Here is a 14866-nt window from a genome sequence, read left to right as displayed (position 1 = left end):
TGTTGATTATGTTGTCAACCTTCTGTGCGTTCTCGTCACTCCATTTTTGGATCAGCGGCCTTAACCTTGATGCATACGAGATGATAGAGCCAAATCGGTGCACCCTCCACTTCTCATAGTACCACGTCTACATTACAACAAAAACAACTTAGGAAATTTTCCATAAAATTAAATGTATGGTATGTTAATAATGATTGTATTACATGCAGCAGTGGTAGGTTGCCCTCCAGATTCGCTCCACCATTTACAAATTTCCTAAAACTAGCCATAAGATGGTCAAGCGTATGCTGTCCAAAATTGGTGCTCTTTATTATCTCAATGTTTCTAACAATCCCAAGGTATCTATTGTCCACATATTGTTGTGTTGTCGGGCATACATATTTGCCTATGGTGTACAAGACAAATGGCCTGACAAAATTAGGTGTGTTGTCGCCTATCATCTTGGATAGCAATCCTTTCAAAGTTACTTTTGTGTCATTGGGGTCTTTCAGTTCCTTCCACAACTCCAAAGTATCATTGTGATTTGAAGAGACATGATTCTTCCCCATGCAGGACAGGCCTGTTGAATGCTCCACACCTTTTAGTGTGATCCCACATGGTCTCCCATTAATTATAAAGGCATCCTGCTCTATATCATATGAGTAAGCGATGGCCTGGCACAGTAGATGTCTCATTCTCATGCCAGGAGTCTTGATAAGTTCACCTAGTCCAATCAACTAGATGTACATCAGTTGCTGTGTGTTTAATTCTTTTACGAACTTCTCGTATTGCATCAAAGAGGCAACCTGAGTTCCCTGAATGTACAAATAGTGTGATTAGATTCTGTATGGTATTCATTTAAACACGCAAAGAACCGACTAGATCTAATCTATACCAATATTAAAATTGAGCTCTATAGTACTGCATGAAATCATAGAGCTTCTACGCCATATAATGAACACCAGATATAGAAAAACAAGCTATATTTGTCGGCAAATTGACTGATAATAGTATAGATTTTTAGTAGAAAGAGCAGACTTTGGTCTATGTACACTACTAAAGTTTCAGGCGTCACGCTTACGAAAATAATTGCATACATGATCAGAAGATCAATAGTTTATAGAAAATCTCAAAAAAGGAAGGTAGCAGTTCCATTGCAAGCATTCAAGAGCACATACTCCTTAGTTCCCATCAGATTCAAAATGATCAATTAGTAAAGACCATGCAAAATTAAGGGCAATCACCAACAATTTCAATCACTAGAGACTAAGAACTCATTTAGAAAGCCTATTGCAAAAAAATAGCAATTGCCAAATTTTAAGGCATATAAACAGAGAGGATAACCTTGATTTTATTGCACATCTAAGTCCTATGTCATTGATTTTATGATAAGATTCATGCAAGCGTTTCTTTCTCCTTTTTTTTCTTTTCTTTCTAGAGACACCCATCTCCCTTCGGTAAAATAGGGATAGTTCGTTATGGCTGTAACTAAACGAGATAAAAAGGAAGTGCACTGTAAATTATGGGATTGCACGCAGACTTGGGAAGGAGGGAGTATGTAGAACACAAGGATCTCGATCGTTGCGGAGGATTCTCTCGATGGCGACCGGCTCCATTGCCGTTCGCTTTCATCTTTTGATTCGCCGGCTTCTCTGATGTGCCCTTCTCTTTCATCGGCTTCTCTGGCGTGACCTTCTCTTTCATCTCAGGATTCACCGATGCAGGCTTCAAAGATGATGGCTCCATCTGTTTCACTAACCTGGGAGCTACGTTGGGCGGCGTGGGGTGGTAATTCGGTGTAGTCATTGAAGGCTAGGTATGGGAGGCATGGGGTGGGAGTCGTGGGGTGGAGTATATGATCTATGCCGTGAAAAGCTTTGTATTTATAGGGGATTCTCTAACAACCGACCACAAGGAAATATTGGGAATTTGGGATCTCACGAAGGGGTAGTTTTAGATCACGTAATTTTTTTAGCAAGTTTTTTTTTGAGAATTTTTTTAGCAAGTTAGTCTCAACCGTGAAGTGTTTGGGCTTCTTGTGCTTTCTTATATGGGCCTATTATAATGGGATGAGCCCATTTTAAATAATAACATGAGAAAGGAAAGCGAGGACTCCAATAGGCGAGAGGACTCCAACAGGCAGGACGAGTCCCATCCCAATTATTTAGGACGGGCATGCGCGAGGGCACTTTGTCCTCACTGCCACGACTCTCCAAAAATGGTTCCTCTGCCTCTGCGTCCTCTCGATTCCCTCTTCCTCTGTGTCGCCAATTCTCCCAACAATCTGGCTTCTGGAACGGCGAGTTCTCCTTCCTGTCAATTTTGTTAGTAGTTCTCAAGTAGCAGCACATACGATGGCCTTCTTCTTGTCAATTTCTTGTTCTCCTACTTCTTTATTTTGTGCGCAAAGATTCAACTGCCTTCAATACGTAGTTCGTTGCCTTATGAGAATTTTGCACACAGATTCATCTGCATGCAACATCTAGTCCTTTGTCTTGTCAATTTATTGTTTTTCTCCCGCTTCCTTAGTTTGTACACACATATTCATCTGCATGGGCGATGAAAAATTCATAGATACATGTTTATTCTTGATTGTTGATGCAGTTGTTTAGATAAATATTTCAAGAGCGTAAATTTTGATTGTTAATTCACATGTACTCCATCTGCAAGAATATATAACAACTTTTAGCTCACTACTTTAGTGATTTCTTTATAGAGGGAGTACATGTTTAGTTTAAATTGTTCATGCACTTGTTTACATAAACTTTCAATAGTGCCAGAATTAATATACTATATTTCATCTCAGCTTATTGTTATCATGTTATTGTCATGCTTCATGTCTTATACTGGTTTCATCAATTACAGTCCTTCGGCATGGCGTTCGTGAAAGATTATGCTGTCAGGGCAGATGGAAATACCAAATTTTTTGTGAAGTACATGAACAAGGCTAGCAGTGTTGAGTACTGCATTCACAGATTCAAATACTGGCTGCAGAACAACGGCCAGAAGATAGTTGCACTGGATGTGGAGTTCACCTAGCCTCGTGGTCCGACACAGATGGCTGTCGTGGTCCAGTTATGCATTGGCATCTATGTCCTTGTGTGCCCCATAAGCGTTGCTGATGAGCACTGCGGCCTGCTTGCCGCGTTCCTGCTCGACAAGGAGTACACCTTCATTGGGCTGAACATCAACAATGACTAGAAAAAACTCAAGCGTGTTGGTCTGGTGGTACGAAACTTTGTGGATATCCGGAATTTGTGGAGAGTTCCTGATCCAGTGACGATTAAGCCAAAGTATGGCTTGGCTGACTACGCTGGTCCATCATCCACCACAGCTACAACAAGATGAAGGATGCTATCACAGAAGATGACCACCATATATGGGCAAGAGCGCCCTTGCCCTTGAAGAACATCAATTATGCTTCCAAGGACGTGTATGCCACCTACGATGTATACAAGTGATTGTTGAACTTCCAGAAGGGGTTCGAGAGTCAGTGCCAGCATCTTGCCAAACCATCTAGGCGGTCGAGGAAGTCTGGAAGGAAGAATGAATCAAACTAAAATGTTTCTTCTATTTTTCTAGCTGATAGTCTGTAAACTTTATTATACTGCTAGTAAGTCATAAGTTCAAATTTCCTGCAAGTTGAATCATCCTTTATTCTAGCTGTCTTGCCTAATTTGATCGGCATTCAAGAGATATTATACTTAAGACGTTTATTTTGTTTCGGTTTCGCTAACTATGATACAGAATGCGATAGATATTTTTACCAAAAGATTATTTCAGATTTATAATAAACACTATTCTCAACTGGGTTTGAATAGAAAAAAATTATTTTTAATTGCATAAAGAAAGTTCATATTTTTTAATCAAAAGAAGGGTTGCCCCCTCTGATTTTCCATTAATAGAGACCGCATGGTCTTTCAAGTCCCTGATACAAACTACAGCTAGAAACTAAAGTAATCAACTAGCAGCACAAATCATACATGGTAGCAAGCCCAGCCAGACTTAACATGAAGGTCCAAAAAATAAGACTACGACAGAGGACAAAAAATATAGCTAGGACATGTGCAGGCGACACCGCAGTACCCTGTGACTCCACACTTGCGATGAACTATACAATTCACCTGCTACATGCTCTAGCCTGCGCATATAGACCATCAACACCTCTTTGCTACCAACGTCAACACCTCTTTGTTTACCACCTTCATCTGCAATGTAGACCATCCCATGAAGCACAAGCAAATTAGCTAAACAAAAATCAAAAGATCACTATACCATTTATTTTGTAATCTCACATTATTCCTGCATTACCATAGAGTGAAGAACACAAAGGATGCCCTTCCCGCATCTCGTACGCAAACACTCATAAGTAGTTCTACCATCTTAACTCCATGATTTAAATTATTAATATAAAACCCTTAACGATTCCATTTGCATTACCATCGTTCTTGATTATAGCCAGGGAAACAGCAGCCAATAAAGCAACCACCTATATAAGCCCTATTTTGAGTACTGAATAGGACCCAATCCTAGCATTTACTCTAACTGCAACATGTCCTCCTCTCATAGTCATCATCACCAAGAAATAATGAAGACATAACCCAATAGATGCATAACTGCTATCAACATAGTTTTCGCACCATACCTAGTGTAAAGGACACTCTTGCGTTGTCGTGCTACATTTGTGGATCCTCGTCAGCATGTTCATAACCACCTCGATCTGAAGATCTTCACGGGTTGTGGTCTTGAAACTGAAAAGAACGGCTTGATGAACCTTGAGCTCTTCACTGTCAACAAAATCACTCCATCCCTTGTCGAAGATGATGTAGCCATCATCGCACTTGTGGTACTTGACCGGCATGAAACTGTTCTTGCACAGCCGAATGCCAGCAATCCCATCTCCCAGTATCTCCCCATCTCTTGGGCTCTTCAGGGCGTCGACAACTTTCGCCGGTAATCTCTGTATGCACCATCATATGAAGAAAAATTATCAAATATGTGAAGGAGCAGTAAACAAAATGATCTTCATCTACATGTACATATATTACATAAGGAACTTTAGTTATGGGAAACAAAAGGATATGCCAAAACACACATCAGTGTATTCACTGGTTTCAGCTACAATAGCATACCATTAATCTTTCTCTCCATGAAAAAACAAAAAAAATTGCATACAAAATAAAAAATAGCAGTACACCAAAAACATACCATCGTCTTTCCTGCTATGTTTGACTTGGTGAAGCGGTGGACAAAAAATACACCTATATAACCTTTCTTCATCACCAAAAGGTCATGTAGGTTACTCTCCTCTTGCTTCGTCAGATTAATTCCCTTTGCTATGATAGCTGATTCTAGAGGATCTTTATGCTCTTCGTTTTGATCGCATGTCGTTGGCAGGTTGCAGCAGTACACCATAGGAATGTCTTTAGTCAAATCGAAGGAGACAAGGTCGCCTTCTCGCAGGTCGAAGTCTTCAACAAACCTGCACCTGTTTTCACCACCGATGATCGCCCTTGAATTCTCTTTGTACACGCCAAAATCATACGTGCGGCTCCCTCTCACTTGAAAAAGCAATGAACTGTCTGGGATGGCGCTGAACTGGTGCCATGCGTACGATCTGTAGATGTAGAATTTAATTTATACTTATTTCCTACATTTTGTTAATCTTCAAAGTAGAGGGTAAAAACACAATACAAGTAAATATTGACATGATTATTTATACCACAACTGAAGTGTCCCCATCTAGCCTGATGGTAAATGTCAACCTAGTGGCATCAGGCTTGTTGCAGTCCTGTCGACAGGTTATGCACACCACCTGTGTAAACAAAATAAAATGAAGAAAAGCAAAGGATGAGAATTTAAGAAAAGGGCGTATGCATGTAAACACACTAGGCAACAATCATACAGTATAATCCACAAACGTACTGCAACAGTAATCAACAATCATACACTTGAACTGCGCGGGTGGCTCGCCCTCCACTCCACATAAGCCCGCAACGCAGCGCGTGCCCGCCGCACCACAACTTGTTCAGACATGTCCTTCTCTTGATCCTCGACCGGCGGCATGGGCTCACCCCGAGCGTTGCCGTGTGGCATTGGCCCCTCCTCCTCTGCAGCACAACTAAGGTAGTATCTGAGACTGAGCAGTAATCTCTGAGAAAAGTCCTATAAAAAAAATCCTACTACTGTTGTTACTCAGCCCACCCAAATGTACACATGCACACCTTCAACATATAGCCCATCTACATACATCCACATCCAACAATTTGTTCCTGGAAAAAGAAAAGAAAATTTGTTCTGGAAGGACGAAGGATCATCAGCGTAACCAACTAAATTAGCCACTTGTCTGTCATATTGGAGAAAATGAACTTACTTCACTTTTTCCTGGTACTACATAAGCACACAAAATAAAGATTAAAATAATTCCTAAAAACTCTGATATATTGTACACCCTCACATTTATAATCATTAAAATATGAACTTATTTGGGCAACATGATTAAGAGGTTATTGTTATTTCCGTACAAAGATACAAATATTTGGATCAAAATTTCATATTCTGATAAAAACACTGCAATAAATATTATTTTAACAAATGTTTAGTTGACTTGCAATCTAGGACTACAGGTTAATGGCTGCCTTACTAAACCCAACCTAATTTCGGCCTAAAAAGGAATTTAATCCACTAGACCAACTTATAAGTTTTGAGCCCACCCTCCGGTTTCTTCCTGGGTTCGCCACTGTACAATGCCAATAAAAATTCTAAGTTTTTAAAGAACTGTTTGTTGATATTTGCTGCTATTATGTTACGCATCTGCACTTGCTCATTGTTATGAAAACCCTGGAATACCGAAACCCTAGAAAAAATTACCGAGCAAGCTACCGATGTAGAAAACTTCCTTCAATCTCTGCATCGCCTTCCATCTAACCTTCGATTTGAAAATCCTAACTATTTAATCTCCAACTTTCAAAATCATATCCAACTCAGGAAACGGCAACACAACAAGGAATAAAGAAGTCGAAGATTACATGGTCGGGTTTCTCACTTCACCTAGTTGCCGGTACTCGCTAGGTGCTTGCTAGCAGCCTCCGAATCTAACTCCACGCTCTTCTGCTCCAACTGTCGAGAGCGGCCAGGCGAGTAGGCGGTAGGGTCGCGGCAGGGTGGTTTGTGGGGAGGGTGGGGATGAGGGAGGCGGGGTGTGTGGGGCGATGGGGGTGATTACACGGACCCTATCAGTGTCAAGCACAGAAAATAACGGCCCGTGTGTCTAGTTCATAAAGAAACAACCAAACAGGTCCACAGGCCGCTTACCATTCACAAAGTAAAACCTTATGTTACTAATAAAAAAACACAAAGGAAAATCCTTTTGTCTAAAAAACAAAAACAAAGGAAAATCGTATACAACAGGGAAATCCTTTTTGGGTGAGCTCAACGTGAACGTGATGGTGAGAGGCTCAAGGAGGAGTTTTGTGCGTTTACAACACCTTTGTTTTAGAGAAAAAAATGCACCTTACAATGTGAAATTATGAAATCGTTATTAATAAGTGCTAAAATTCCTTATTTATAAAAAATGTTTCTTTCCAGAAAAAACAAGGAATAATTAGATTTATGCCCCTAGTTGTGTCCCACTCGTCTGTTTTACCCCTAATTCCCAAAAGTCACCGGTTCTGTCCAAGTCACTCTGCTCCTCTTATGCTTTTGCCCTTTGACCGTTTGACCGTCGGTTTGAAAATTTCATAACTAATTCATACTAAATCAGAAAAATGCAAATAAGACACCAAAATGTTCAGAAAAACATCAACTATATGTTAGTGTCACTTGCATTCATGAAAAAGTGTTGAAAACTGCCCATCCGAGTTTTAGCTCTTACGACACCACCATGAATAGTGAAATCTAAAAAATTTCAAAAAAAAATCAAAAAAAATGGTGGCAAACAATGACAACTGTTTTAAGTGCCTGCCAAGTTTCATCAGGGAATAACATTCGTGGGTGCCGTGGCAAAAAAACAATCAGCACTCCGAAATAGATTATTTTGACTTCCACGAATGTCGTTCCCTAATGAAACTTGGCAAGCACATAAAAAATTTGTTCTTCTTTGCCACCATATTTTTTTGAATTTTTTTGAATTTTTTTAGAGTTCATTATTCATGGTGGTATCAAAAGATCTAAAACTCAGACGTGCACTTTCCAACACTTTTTTCATGAATACAAATGACACTGACATATAGGTGGTGTTTTTGTGAACATTTTGGTATCTTATTTGCATTTTCTGATTTAGTATGAATTAGTTATGAAGTTTTCAAACTGGCGGCCAAACGGTCAAAGGACAAAAACATAAGAGGAGCAGATTGACTTGGACAGAACCGGTGACTCTTGAGAATTAGGGGTAAAACAGACGAGTGGGACACAACTAGGGGCATAAACCTAATTATCCCAAAAAGAAACTTCAGTAATGGGGGTAGCTAATTGCGTGGCCTTTATCGCCCCCACCCCCCCTCCCTCGCTCGCATATTTGGGCCATTTACCGCATTTCTATGGTTGTAACCTCGAAAGTTCAAGATCTTACGTGGCCACATGAAATCATAGCAGGGAATGGGATGAGTGCCCCATGTTAAGCTCTTTGGTCCATATATGTGCCATATGCTACCAACGGGAGGCGTGGCCTCGACGCCGTTCTCTAGGGCTATGATGCCCGTTAGCTGTCGTTATAATCAATGCAAATTCGTGAGGGGCTAAAAATTCACGGGACCTGGCGTGGTGTCATCATACAACCCCTAGAGGGTGTGGAAAACATCGAGAGCGGCATGCATCGGCCCTCACATAGGTTGTGTGCAAACGGGGCCATATCGCATGTCGGATCAAGCCATCGAGAGTGAATGTGTCCGGCCTGTGAAAGAAGTGTGGGGCACGTTCCTTCATTTGCCTCAAATATCGATGCCACGTGATGTTAGACCTAGTAACCAAGGCCTATCTCGTGCATCGCACTCAACTGGACCCACAACATGCATGCACACATGTCCAGTATGAGTCTGAACGATGGGGATGCATGGTTCGGGGACTGGCGTAAGTGGTGTGAGTCAAGTTTGGATCTAGCTACGAGGTAACACATGAGTCTAAACGTCTACCAAGAGGATGCATGTCCACGTATGAGTCTAAACACTAGTAGAAAAAGGGCCTATAGTCCCGGTTGGTGAGGGCCTTCAGTCCCGGTTCATGAACCGGGACTAAAGGGTCGGTACTAATGCCCTGACCCTTTAGTCCCGGTTCCATCTAGAACCGGGACAGATGGGCCTCCACGTGGCCTGTCTGCTGAGCCCAGGCAGGAGGGCCTTTGGTCCCGGTTGGTGGCACCAACCGGGACCAATAGGCATCCACGCGTCAGCATTTCTGTGGCTGGGGTTTTTGTTTTTTTTAAAGGGGGGGGGGGGGTTTGGGGGGTTAATTTAGGTGTTTCATATATTGTGCTATAGCTACCTAATTAATAGAGAGAAGTGTCATCTCTTTTGTCCGTGCTTGGTCGACGCTACATACCATACATACGTATAGAGAGGACTAGCTAGACACGCTAGCTAGCTAGTAAGCAAACAGAAGATCGTCATGAACATATATGCATACAGAGAGAAGTGATATCGACCACCTCTCCTTCTCCGAGAGATTGGTCAAACAACAAGTTCTCGTATATCTATCCGACACTACCGGCTACATATATACAATAATTATCTTTTACAAATATATAATCTCCTAAAATACGGACGCGTGGTCCACATAGTATTCTCCGTCTTCAGTGATCACGTGGTCAAGAAAGAATGCCGCCAATTCCTCTTGAATTGCTCGCATGCGATCTGGTGCTAGGAGTTCATCCCACATCCGAAACATCTAATTTTAAGAAGGGGGTGAATACATATATATATATATGAATGAATGAAACTCAACACAAATGATGGTAATAAAATAAAATTGTGAATATTGTTATTTATGCACTTCATATTGTTTGTCGGAGTAGCCCCGCTCACAGGTCGTGTGGCGGATGGACTCGCAAATGTAGTATCCACAGAAATCATTCCCTTGTTCCTGCCACAACAACTTTACAAGAAATAGAGGTCAATCAAACTGATAATTAGCAAGCATGCAAAATGGTATTGATGAAACTAGCACTTGAATCACTAGGAGATGCGTGGAATATGCTACTATATAGTACTTACTTTCGGGTGCCTAAATTGCAGCTTCTTCGGTAGTCCCGGAGCTTTTTTGGTGAATTTTATCCAAGCCCTGCCATACAAAGAAAACAATTACTTGATATCAGAAATTAACAAAGTTGCTGATATGGTGGATAATGATAGATTTAACTTACTTCTCGAGCATTTCAGTCATGTCCGCATACTCCTTGGGATCTTTTCGCTTGGAGTCTAAGACAGTTACTACTCCCTTCTCAAGCTTAATCTCTAGGAGAATATAGTGGTAGCTGTGCACACATGCATAACTCATAAATATTACATTACTATAACCTGGATTAATAAGGAAACCGAATATGCCACAAGACAGTAACACTCACTTGAAGTTGTAAGGAAAGAGTATTATATCTTTGTGTTCATTTATTTCCAACGATCGTAGCAAGTTGGCCCCGGTTTCTTGGGCACGATATTGAACCTCAGTTGCATCTATGAGATACGTGTTAATGAACCCAATATCTCCCACTTGTCTTTTCTTCAATTCGGCGATCTTCAATCTGCATAATATAGTGAGGATAATTATAAATACATGCAATGAAAGGGCTGAGTTATATAGAGAGACTTAATGACAGAAGTAGTACTACTTACAGATAGTAGCAGGTGACCGTTGCTTTATCGATGGCCAATTGATTGAAAAACTGATAGAACTCCTCAAATCGAATAGGCAACAGTTCAATTCCAAGGAGGTCATGCTCCTTTTTAACTCTCACATACAAAGTGCTCCTCCCCTCAGACTCTTTGCAGGTTTTCATGTACCAATCATGCAATCTTCGCATCATCGTTGATAGAGAACTTTCATCTTTGACGAGAGGCTTCCCATACTCGTATCTTTGTATCTGCACCTCCAAGATATCATAATGTACATCGTCGGGCAGGTAATCTGCAGGATTGCCATAACCGGGCACCATCCTCGGATCGACGATGTCGCTAGCAGGTACCTTAAGCGGGGGGCACGATTGCTTCGCTTGTTCGCCGAGCTGGGCAATTTGTTTCCCAGCTTGTCGTTCTTTCATCCTTTGATCACTTTTAGTACTTCCCGACCTCTCCGCTTCGGCAAATGCCTTTCCAATAATGCGCTCATAGTTGCCTTTCGGCGGAGACTTGGGTGGTTTTGTCAGGGCAGCCAGAGTGCGCTTCGCTTTCACCGGATCTACCTTCTCCTCCGAAGGTGGATGTCTCTTTGCTTTCAACCCTTGAAACCAGTCATCCACTTCGGTCGGCGCGATCTTCGCGTTTTCCTCCTCGCTCCTCTCGTACGGTAACTTCTCTGGAGTCTTCAGAGAAGGACCGAATCTGTATCTCCTCCCGCCTTTGGCTGTACTGCTAGACGCCGGCAGAGCAGACAGAGCGGATGTCTTCTTTCCTTGCTTACGAGGCGGAGGAGAAGGACTACGACGCGCCGGAGCAGCCGGAGCGGCGGCGGGTCTCTTCCGCCCTTGCTGACGAGGCGGAGAAGGAGGCTGGCTGCTCGGGCGCGCCGGCGCAGGCGGAGAAGGAGGCGGAGTGCCGCCACGCGCCGGAGAAGGAGCCGGCTGAGTGCCCTGATTGTCACTCGCCGGAGGAGGAGGCGGTGGAGGAGGCGGAGTGCCCTGACTCGCCGGAGGAGGAGGAGGAGGCGGAGGCGTCCAGTTCGGAAGGTTGATGAGATCCTTCTGCCATAGGCATGGAGTCTTCAGAGCAGAACCCAGCCGATACTCCCCTTCACCGGTAGGGTGGGCAAGCCGGAGGTCCTCAAATCCCTTCGTTATTTCATTGACCATCACCTTAGCATATCCTTCTGGAATCGGCCGGCAGTGAAAAGTTGAGTCGGGTTTAGTAGGATAAACAGAGCCAACAGCCGCCTTGACCTTCAAATTGCTCCATAAGGTGGCAATTTTCAGCATCCGTGATAGCATCCACGGGATAGCTGGCAGGAGCCGTCAAGGCATGCTCTGGCTGAAGCAGCTCGGTGGAAGCCATGCTGCTTCTCCGCTAAGATGGCGGGGTAGCTTCGGGGCAAGCTTCGGCAGGTCATTTGTTGCGATCTGCTTCTCGTTCCTCTAGCCCCATTACCCTTTCGTGCAGCGCCTGCAGTTGGCTCTGCTCCAATTTCTTCCTCCTCTCCTGGGTTTTGTAACCCCCTGCGTCCGGAAATCCAGCCTTCCACAAAACGGAGCCTGGCGTGCCTCGTGTCCGTCCAGGGTGCTCAGGATTGCCGAGGGCCATTGTGAGCTCGTCCTTCTCCCTGTCTGGAACGAACGTCCCTTGCTGCGCTGCTTCGATATATTGCTGAAGCCTCTTGACTGGTATGTCCAATTGTTCGTCCGTCCAAATGCACTTCCCTGTTATAGGGTCCAAGGATCCGCCGGCCCCAAAGAACCAAGTCCGGCAATGGTCTGGCCAGTTCATTGTCTCTGGTTCGATCCCTTTATCAAGCAGATCATTCTCAGCCTTGGTCCACTTAGGCCGGGCTACGAGCTAGCCACCTGACCCCGTGCAATGGTGAAGCTTCTTCTTCTCAGCATTTCTCTTGTTTGTCGCCGACATCTTTTTACTCTTTTCCGATGTCTTGTGGGCCACAAATGCGGGCCAGTCATCTCTGATCTTCTCATATTTGCCCTTGAATTCTGGTGTCTCATTTTTTTCGACATACCTATTGAGGTCTTTCTTCCAATTCCTGAATAGGTCTGCCATCTTCTTCAGAGCAAAAGACTTGATTAATGGCTCTATAACTGGCTTCTCCGGATCATCCTCCGGCGGTAGGGTGAAATTTGACTTCAGCTCAGTCCAAAGATTATTTTTCTGCATATCATTGACATAAGACACCTCAGGGTCTTCGTTCTTAGGCTTATACCATTGGTGGATGCTGATCGGGATCTTGTCCCTAACTAGAACCCCGCACCGAGCAACAAATGCCTTCTTTGTACGGTAGGGTTCAATCGGTTGGCCGTCGCGCGCGATTTGTGTGATCTCAAACTTTTCATCCGAGCTCAACTTTTTCTTCGGGCCTTTGTCTCTTTACCGAAGTTGTGCTCGATCCGGAGGGCTAGAAAAAAGAACAAAGACGAGAGTTAATTAATATGTGTACATACCAAAACAATGAATGCATCAATTAGCTAGTCAGCACAGGCTTAACTAATATATATACCTGGCCGGACTCGGTTTGGTGATCACCGGAGCCGTCCTCACGGTCTACTTCTTCACCTTCTCCTTCTTGCACCGGCATTGGGTCATCGGAGCCATGTAAATCATAGCCAGCTGCTTCTTCGCCCTCTCCTTCCAGACCATCGTTGTCGTTGACAAACATCAACGAGGAGACGGCATCACTTCCTTGTGCATTATGTCCCTCAACAACGCTTCTTGTGCTTCGTCTCGGGGGGTGTCCATAGTTTCTACAAATATTTACAACATGGCAATTATTATTCAAACATGACAGATATGGATATATTAGTGGCAAACGTAGAACTAGCTAGCTAATCACAATAAGGAATCATATTAGTGGCCTCGACGCTGCTTCTCTAGGGTTTGGGGTGGCCTCGACAACGCTTCAAGGGTTAGGGGGTGGCCTCGAGAACGCTTCAAGGAGGGGGTAATATCGACCCCCCCCCCACGTGTTGAAGCTATCAGGAGGGGGTCGGCATTGATAGGATAATTCACTTTTTGGTACAAAGTTCAGCAAGAACCTTCTGAATATCGTTATTTGAAAGGCCTTTGCTGAAATTCGTACAAAAAGGCAAATTATCCTATCCGGGACTCCATTCCAGAATAAACCCTCAACGACCCTGGAACCCTCGACCCCTAGACGACCCTTGAACCCTCGATCCCTCGACCCTAGAACCCTCGATCCCTCGACAACGCTTCAAGGGGGTAATATCGACAACGACGAGATACATACACGGGAAATTAATGTTATCGGGGAGGGGGTATATCGACGACCCCCCCCCACGTATTGAAGTTATCTGGAGGGGGTATATGGACCCCCCCCTCGTGTTGAAGTTATCGGGAGGGGTATATCGACGATGACAGAGGAGAAGATCGAAGAAAAAAAGAAGAAAAAAAGAGGAGAAGAAGAAAGGAATAGAGGAGAAGAAGAAAAAATAGAATATTTTCTATTTTTTCTTCTTCTCCTCTTCTTTTTCTTCTTTTTTCCTCTTCTTATTTATTTCTCCTCTTCTTCCTCTCCTCTTCTACTCCTTTCTTCCTCTTCTTATTTTCCTTTTTCCTCTCCTTCTTTTTCTTCTTCTTCCTTCTTTCTAGCTAGATATATAAAACTTTTCTAAAAATGTAACTTTTGCATATATAAAACTTTTCCTTCTTCTTCCTTCTTCCTTCTCTTCCTTCTTCCTAAATATATAAAACTTTTCTAAAAATGAAACTAACCTAAAATACATACATTCATACAAAAAACATGTAAAAAAAATACATAAATACATATATGAACATACATAAGAAATACATATATCTAAAAAAATACATATATGAACATACATAAGAAATACATATATCTAAAAAAATACATATATGAACATACATAAGAAATTCATATATCTAAAAAAACGGCGGCGGCGGCGGGGCCGGCAGGGGCGCGCGGTGCTCACAAGGGCGTCCTCGGGGCAGGCAGGGGCGAGTGGCGGGCAGCGTCGGGGCGAGCAGGGGCGCGGGGAGTGGCGGCGACG

Source organism: Triticum dicoccoides, chromosome 3B (assembly GCF_002162155.2).
Source record: "Triticum dicoccoides isolate Atlit2015 ecotype Zavitan chromosome 3B, WEW_v2.0, whole genome shotgun sequence".
NCBI classification, from domain to species: domain Eukaryota; kingdom Viridiplantae; phylum Streptophyta; class Magnoliopsida; order Poales; family Poaceae; genus Triticum; species Triticum dicoccoides.
The sequence above is the reverse complement of the archived record's forward strand: the minus strand, read 5'-3'. Positions refer to the sequence as shown.